The 6,477-nt window shown below is 43.1% G+C and overlaps 1 pseudogene across 1 annotated transcript; it reads left to right on the top strand.

Moving 5' to 3' along the window:
• The first annotated feature begins 2,252 nt into the window (after nt 1–2,252).
• LOC145505166 (dehydrodolichyl diphosphate synthase complex subunit NUS1 pseudogene) lies at nt 2,253–5,396 on the top strand (annotated as a pseudogene). The gene has a single exon (XR_014052901.1). The product of XR_014052901.1 is annotated as a dehydrodolichyl diphosphate synthase complex subunit NUS1 pseudogene (transcript).
• The last annotated feature ends 1,081 nt before the right edge of the window (nt 5,397–6,477 follow it).

Below are 6,477 nucleotides of genomic sequence, written 5' to 3'. Positions count from 1 at the left end.
AACTAACATACATGCAATGGTAATTAAATAGGCAATGCTCATTCCTGTTCAGGACTTTTTCTTTACTGTCTCTTCATCTTTTTTCTTTTTGGGCCTGCAGGGATCTTAGTTCCCAGACCAGGAATGGAATACATGCCTGATGCAGTGGAAGTACAGAGTCCTAACCACTGGAAAAGGCAAGTGTTAATTGCTCAGTCATGTCCAACTCTTTGTGACCTCATGGACTGTAGCCCGCCAGGCTCTTCTGTCCATGGGATTCTCCAGGCAAGAATACTGGAGCGGGTTGCCATTCCCTTCTCCAGGGGAATCTTCCCGACCCAGGAATCCAACCCAGGTCTCTCGCATTGCAGGCAGATTCTTTACCACCTAAGCCACCAGGGAAGCCCATTGGACTGACAGGGAAGTCCCTGCATGTTCTTCACCTCTATCTCCCTGATTAGATTGTATGCTTCAAAAGGGCAGGAGCTTTTCTCCATAGAAATTTACAGTTGGAAGAGATCTTCGTACTGATCTGCTCCAGCCTCTCACCACATATCTGAATCCCCTTTATGACATCTCTGGAAACTTCTGCCTAGGTCTCTCTCTCTTTTTTAATTTATTTTTGGCTGTCCTGGGTCTTCATTGCTGTGTGCAGGCTTTCTCTAGTTGAGGCGACCAGGCGCTACTATTCCTTGTAGTGCTCAGGCTTCTCATTGCGGTGGCTTCTCTTGTGGAGCACAGACCCTAGAGCACTCGGGCCTCAGTAGTTACAGTATGTGGGCTCGGTAGTTGTGGTTCAGGGGCTTAGCTGCTCCATGGCAGGTGGAATCTTCCCAGACCAGGGATCCAACCTGTGTCCTCTGCATTGACAGGCGGATTCTTATCCACTGTGCCACCAGGGAAAGTCCCCTGATTAGGTCTCTTGAAGATCTCCAGTTCTAGTTTCTCTTCTTACCTAAGGAAGTCTGGCTCAGTGTAGGAATATAAGAAGATGCTATATACAAAGTTGCTGAATTCATGCTACTTCTCCCTTGAGACTGAGTCAGTTGCTGGCTGAGTGTGGGATGCAAAAGAGGGAGAACACTGAGAAACGAACAACTTTTTGGCTAAAAATGTCGGAGAATGTTTCTAGCAAGCTTTTGCCCAGGCTGTAATCGTGGGTTGTCATTTAGCTCTTGCCTAATGTTATTAAGGTAAGTGAATTACAAAACTTATACCCCCAAATCTCTCTTTTTTTTCTTCTTTAGTAAAGACTAGAGCGAGTAATCATTTGCGATGACATCCATCCAGAGGGCTAGGTGGACATCTTACCCATATAGCTAACATCTAGAAGGAGCTTGGAGAAGGAAATGGCAACCCACTCCAGTATTCTTGCCTGGAGAATCCCAGGGACGGCGGAGCCTGGTGGGCTGCCGTCTATGGGGTCGCACAGAGTCGGACACGACTGAAGCGACTTAGCAGCAGCAGCAGTAACTGCCTAAACGGAGAAGGCAATGGCACCCCACTCCAGTACTCTTGCCTGGAAAATCCCATGGACGGAGGAGCCTGGTAGGCTGCAGTCCATGGGGTCGCTAAGAGTCAGACATGACTGAGCGACTTCACTTTCACTTTCATACATTGGAGAAGGAAATGGCAACTCAATCGAGTATTCTTGCCTGGAGAACCCCAGGGACGGGGGAGCCTGGTGGACTGCCGTCTATGGGGTCGCACAGAGTCGGACACGACTGAAGCGATTTAGCAGCAGAAGGAGCTTTGCAGCTTACAAAGCCCTTTCCAATACTTCGCTCATTGAAACCGTTTGGCGGAGGCAGCATATCTTGTTAATAACTTTATAAAAGAGGGACTTCCCTGTGGTCCAGTGGTTAAGACTCCGTGCTGCAGGGATCTGCAGGGGTCCCATCCTTGGAGAACTAAGATCCCACATGCCGCCTGACGTGGCCAAAAGACAAAGAAAGTCCCAGAGAATCTGGGAGTTCTAAGTATAAAGAAGGAAACTGAGACTCAAATTAACTCCTTAGTGTGGCAGAACCGGTGTGCAAACTCAGGTCTGCACGGTTCAACCACTCTGGTGATGGAGGGAGATGGCGGGGATGGGGGTCGGGGGATTGGGGGGGGCGAGGTGAGGTACTGACAGCAGAAAGAGGTTGGGGGTGCGTGGAAAGTGTAAAGAACGGATTTGGGGGCCGGGAACGGGGAACGCCGGGCGACTGCTGGATAGGAAGCTGGCTCGCCGCGGGGGTGGGAGGAGGCGGACGCCCGGGAGCCACGAGAGCATGATCGGGCTGTGGGAGCTGCTGCTGTGGGTGGCTGCACGCCCGGTTCGGCCTGCATGTCTTCTCAAGCTCACCTCTCCTCTCCGCTTGCGGTTCGGCACCTAGAACTGGACCAGGCGGAGCCGCTGCCGCGCCGCCTCCGCCGCGGTCCTAGCGCCGGTCAGCTCCCAGCTCCCGGCTGCCGGCGGGAACCGCGGTGACCACCGGCCTCCGCTCAGGGACCGGCCCGGCCGGCCCACCTGCGGCTGCAGTGGCGCGCGGACGGCCGTTCCCTGGAGATAATGCCTGTGTACGTGAGCCTGGTGATCACCGAGGAGGAGCAGGAACCCAGCTTCTCCGACATCGCAAGCTTGGTGGTGCGGTCTGCCATGGGCATCTCTTACATCAGTGTCTACGACCACCAGGGGATTGTTAAAAGAAATAATTCCAGGTTGATGGATGAAATTTTAAAACAACATAGGAATTTCTGGGCTGACTTAGATAGTTCCAAATACTCACCAGAATTTGCAAAGTCATGACAAAGATTGCCATTCGGCAGCGAAAGTGCTGTCCCCAGAAGATGGAAAAGCAGAGATCGTGAGAGCTGCTCAAGACTTTGGCCAGTTAGTAGTTCAGCAGCAAAAGAAATCCACAGATATGGATGCAGATATGTTAGACCATTTACTTAATTTGAATGATGTCCCTGATCCTGATTTAGTGTTGAAGTTTGGTCTGAGGACAGCACACTAGGCTTTCTGCCCTAGCATATCCGGGTGATCGAGATTGTCTCTTTGCCTTCCCACCTAAACATCAGTTATGAGGACTTTTTCTCTGCCCTCCGTCAATATGCAGCCTGTGAACAGCATCTGGGAAAGTAGTGATCCTTGGTTGTGTAATTTAATTTTTCAGGCTTTCAGAGAAAAGGACTCAGGTGACTTTGATGTGGACAAAGCACCTTTGAAACTCTGCACACACCAAGTTTGTTATCCTCATAATTAATCAACAAACACACATAAAAAAAATAGTGTCTCATGTGAAAGTAAGAGCACATGTGAGTGAGCACCAGAGATGTGTGCATCAGATTTAAAGGCTTCAGCTCTAACTACTTCCCTGTTTTTGTGGGTCAGGAAAGAGATGATTAAAGCTGTTTCCTTGTTGTTTGGGAGGGAGGGGAATAATTTTTGTTCAGTCTTTCCTGGTGGCCAAACTTTAATTTTTAAGAATACTATAGAAGATAAACAAAACTGACAAGCTTTTAACCAGACTCATCAAGAAAAAAAAAAAAAAGAATCAAATCAACAAAATTAGAAATGAAAAAGGAGAGGTTACAACAGACAATGCAGAAATACAAAGGATTATAAGAGATTATATGAGCAACTATATGGCAATAAAATGGATAACCTGGAAGAAATGGACAGATTCTTAGAAAAGTTCAATCTTCCAAGACTGAATCAGGAAGAAATAGAAATTATGAACAACCCAGTTACAAGTACTGAAATTGAAACTGTGATCAAAAGCTCCAATAAAACAAAAACCCAGGACCAGATGGCTTCACAGGTGAATTCTATCAAACATTTAGAGACAAGCTAATGCCTATCCGTCTAAAACTCTTTCAAAAAATTGCAGAGGAAGGAGCACTTCCAAACTCATTCTACGAGGCCACCATCACCCTGATACCAAAACCAAAGACAACACTAAAAAAAAACCTACAGGCCAATATCACTGATGAACATAGATGCAAAAACCCTCAACAAAATCCTAGCAAACAGAATTCAACAACACATTAAAAAGTTCATACACCGTGATCAAGTTGGGTTTATTCCAGGGATGCAAGGATTCTTCAATAGATGCAAATCAATCAATGTGATACACCATATTAACAAATTGAAAGAGAAAAAAACATATGATAATCTCAATAGATGCAGAAAAAGCCTTTGACAAAATTCAGCACCTAATAAAACTCTTCCAAAAATGGGCATAGAAAGAAACTGTCTCAACATAGTAAAGGTCATATATGATAAACCCATAGCAAACATTATTCTCAATGGTGAAAAATGTGAAAGCATTCCCCCTAAGATCAGGAACAAGACAAGGGTGTCCATTCTCACCACTATTATTCAACATAGGTTTGGAAGTCCTTGCTACAGCAGTTAGAGAAGAAAAAGAAATAAAAGGAATCCAGATTGGAAAAGAAGTAATGATCTCACTGTTTGCAGATGACATGATACTGTACATAGAAAACCCTAAAGATACTATCAGAAGATTACTAGAGCTAATCAGTGAATTTAGCAAAGTCACAGGATACAAAATCAATACACAGAAATCACTTGCATTCCTACAAAATCAATACAGAGAAATCACTAGCATTCCTATATATTAATAATGAAAAGTCAGAAAGAAATTAAGGAATCAATCCCATTCACCACTACAACAAAAAGAATAAGATATTTAGTAATAAACCTACTTAAGGAGATGAAAGAACTGTATACAGAAAATTATAAGACACTGATGAAAGAAATCAAAGATGACATAAACAGATGGAGAGATAGTCCATGTTCCTGGGTAGGAAGAATCAATATTGTGAAAATGACTATACTACCAAATGCAATCTACAGATTCAATAAGATCCCTATCAAATTACCAATGGCATTTTTCACAGAACTAGAACAAAAAATTTCACAATTCATATGGAAACACAAAAGATCCTGAATAGCCAAAGCAATCTTGAGAAAGAAGAATGGAGGTGGACGAATCAACCTTCCTGACTTCAGATTATACTACAAAGCTACAGTCATCGAGACAGTATGGTACTGCCACAAAAACAGAAATATAGACCAATGGAACAAGATAGAAAGCCCAGAAATAAATCCACACACCTATTGGTACCTCATTTTTTACAAAGGAGCCAAAAATATACAATGGGACATAGATAGCCTCTTCAGTAAGTGGTGCTGGGAAAACTGAACAGCTATATGTAAAAGAATGAAATTAGAACACTTTCTAACACCATACACAAAGATAAACTCAAAATGGATTACAGACCTAAGTGTAAGACCAGAAACTATAAAACTCTTAGAGGAAAACATAGGCAGAACACTCAACAAGGTAAATCAAAGCAAAATCCTCTATGATCCACCTCCTAGAGTAATGGAAATAAAAACAAAAGTAAACAAGTGGGACCTAGTTAAACTTAAAAGTTTTTGCATAGCAAAGGAAACTATAAACAAGGTGGAAAGACAACCATCAGAATGGGAGAAAATAATGGCAAATGAAACAACTGACAAAGGACTAATTTCCAAAATATACAAGCAGCTCATACAACTCAATACCAGAAGAACAAACAACCCAATCTAAAAGTGGGAAAAAGACCTAAATAGACATTTCTCCAATACAGATGGCTAACAAACACGTGAAAAGATGCTCAACATTGCTCATTATTAGAGAAATGCAAATCAAAACTACAATAAGATATAACTTCACACCAGTCAGAATGGCCATCATCAAAAAGTCTACAAACAATAAATGCTGGAGAGGGTGTGAAGAAAAGGGAATGCTCTTGCACTGTTGGTGGGAATGTAAATTGGTATAGCCACTATGGAAGACGATATGGAGATTCCTTAAAAAACTAGGAATAAAACCAACATATGACTCAGCAATCCCACTCCTAGGCATATACCCTGAGAAACCAAAATTGAAAAAGACACATGTAGTCCATTGTTCATTGCAGCACTATTTACAATAGCTAGAACATGGAAGCAACCTAGATGTCCATTGACAGATGAATGGATAAAGAAGTTGTGCTTCATATACACAATGAAATATTATTCAGCCGTAAAAAGAAATGCATTTGAGTCAGTTCTAATGAGGTGGATGAACCTAGAGCCTATTATACAGAGTGAAGTAAGTCAGAAAGAGAAAGATAAATATTGTATACTAGCACATATATATGGAATCTAGAACAATGGTACTAATGGATTTATTTCCAAGGCAACAATGGAGAAACAGACAGAGAGAACAGACTTATGGACATGGGAAGATGGGAGGAGAGGGTGAGATGTATGGAGAGAGTAACATGGAAACTTATATTACCATATGTAAAATAGATAGTCAATGGGAATTTGCTGTATGTCTCAGGGAACTCAAATGGGCTGTAACCACGTAGAGGGGTGGGATGGGGAGGGAGGTGGGAAAGAAGTTCAAGAGGTAGGGGACATATGTACACCTATGTTTGATTCATGTTGAGGTT

This window comes from Giraffa tippelskirchi, chromosome 5 (genome assembly GCF_054371585.1).
Source record: "Giraffa tippelskirchi isolate mGirTip1 chromosome 5, T2T-mGirTip1v1.2.pri, whole genome shotgun sequence".
Classification (NCBI taxonomy): Eukaryota; Metazoa; Chordata; class Mammalia; order Artiodactyla; family Giraffidae; genus Giraffa; species Giraffa tippelskirchi.
Note: the sequence above shows the minus strand (reverse complement) of the source record. Positions and strands in the feature narration are given on the sequence as shown.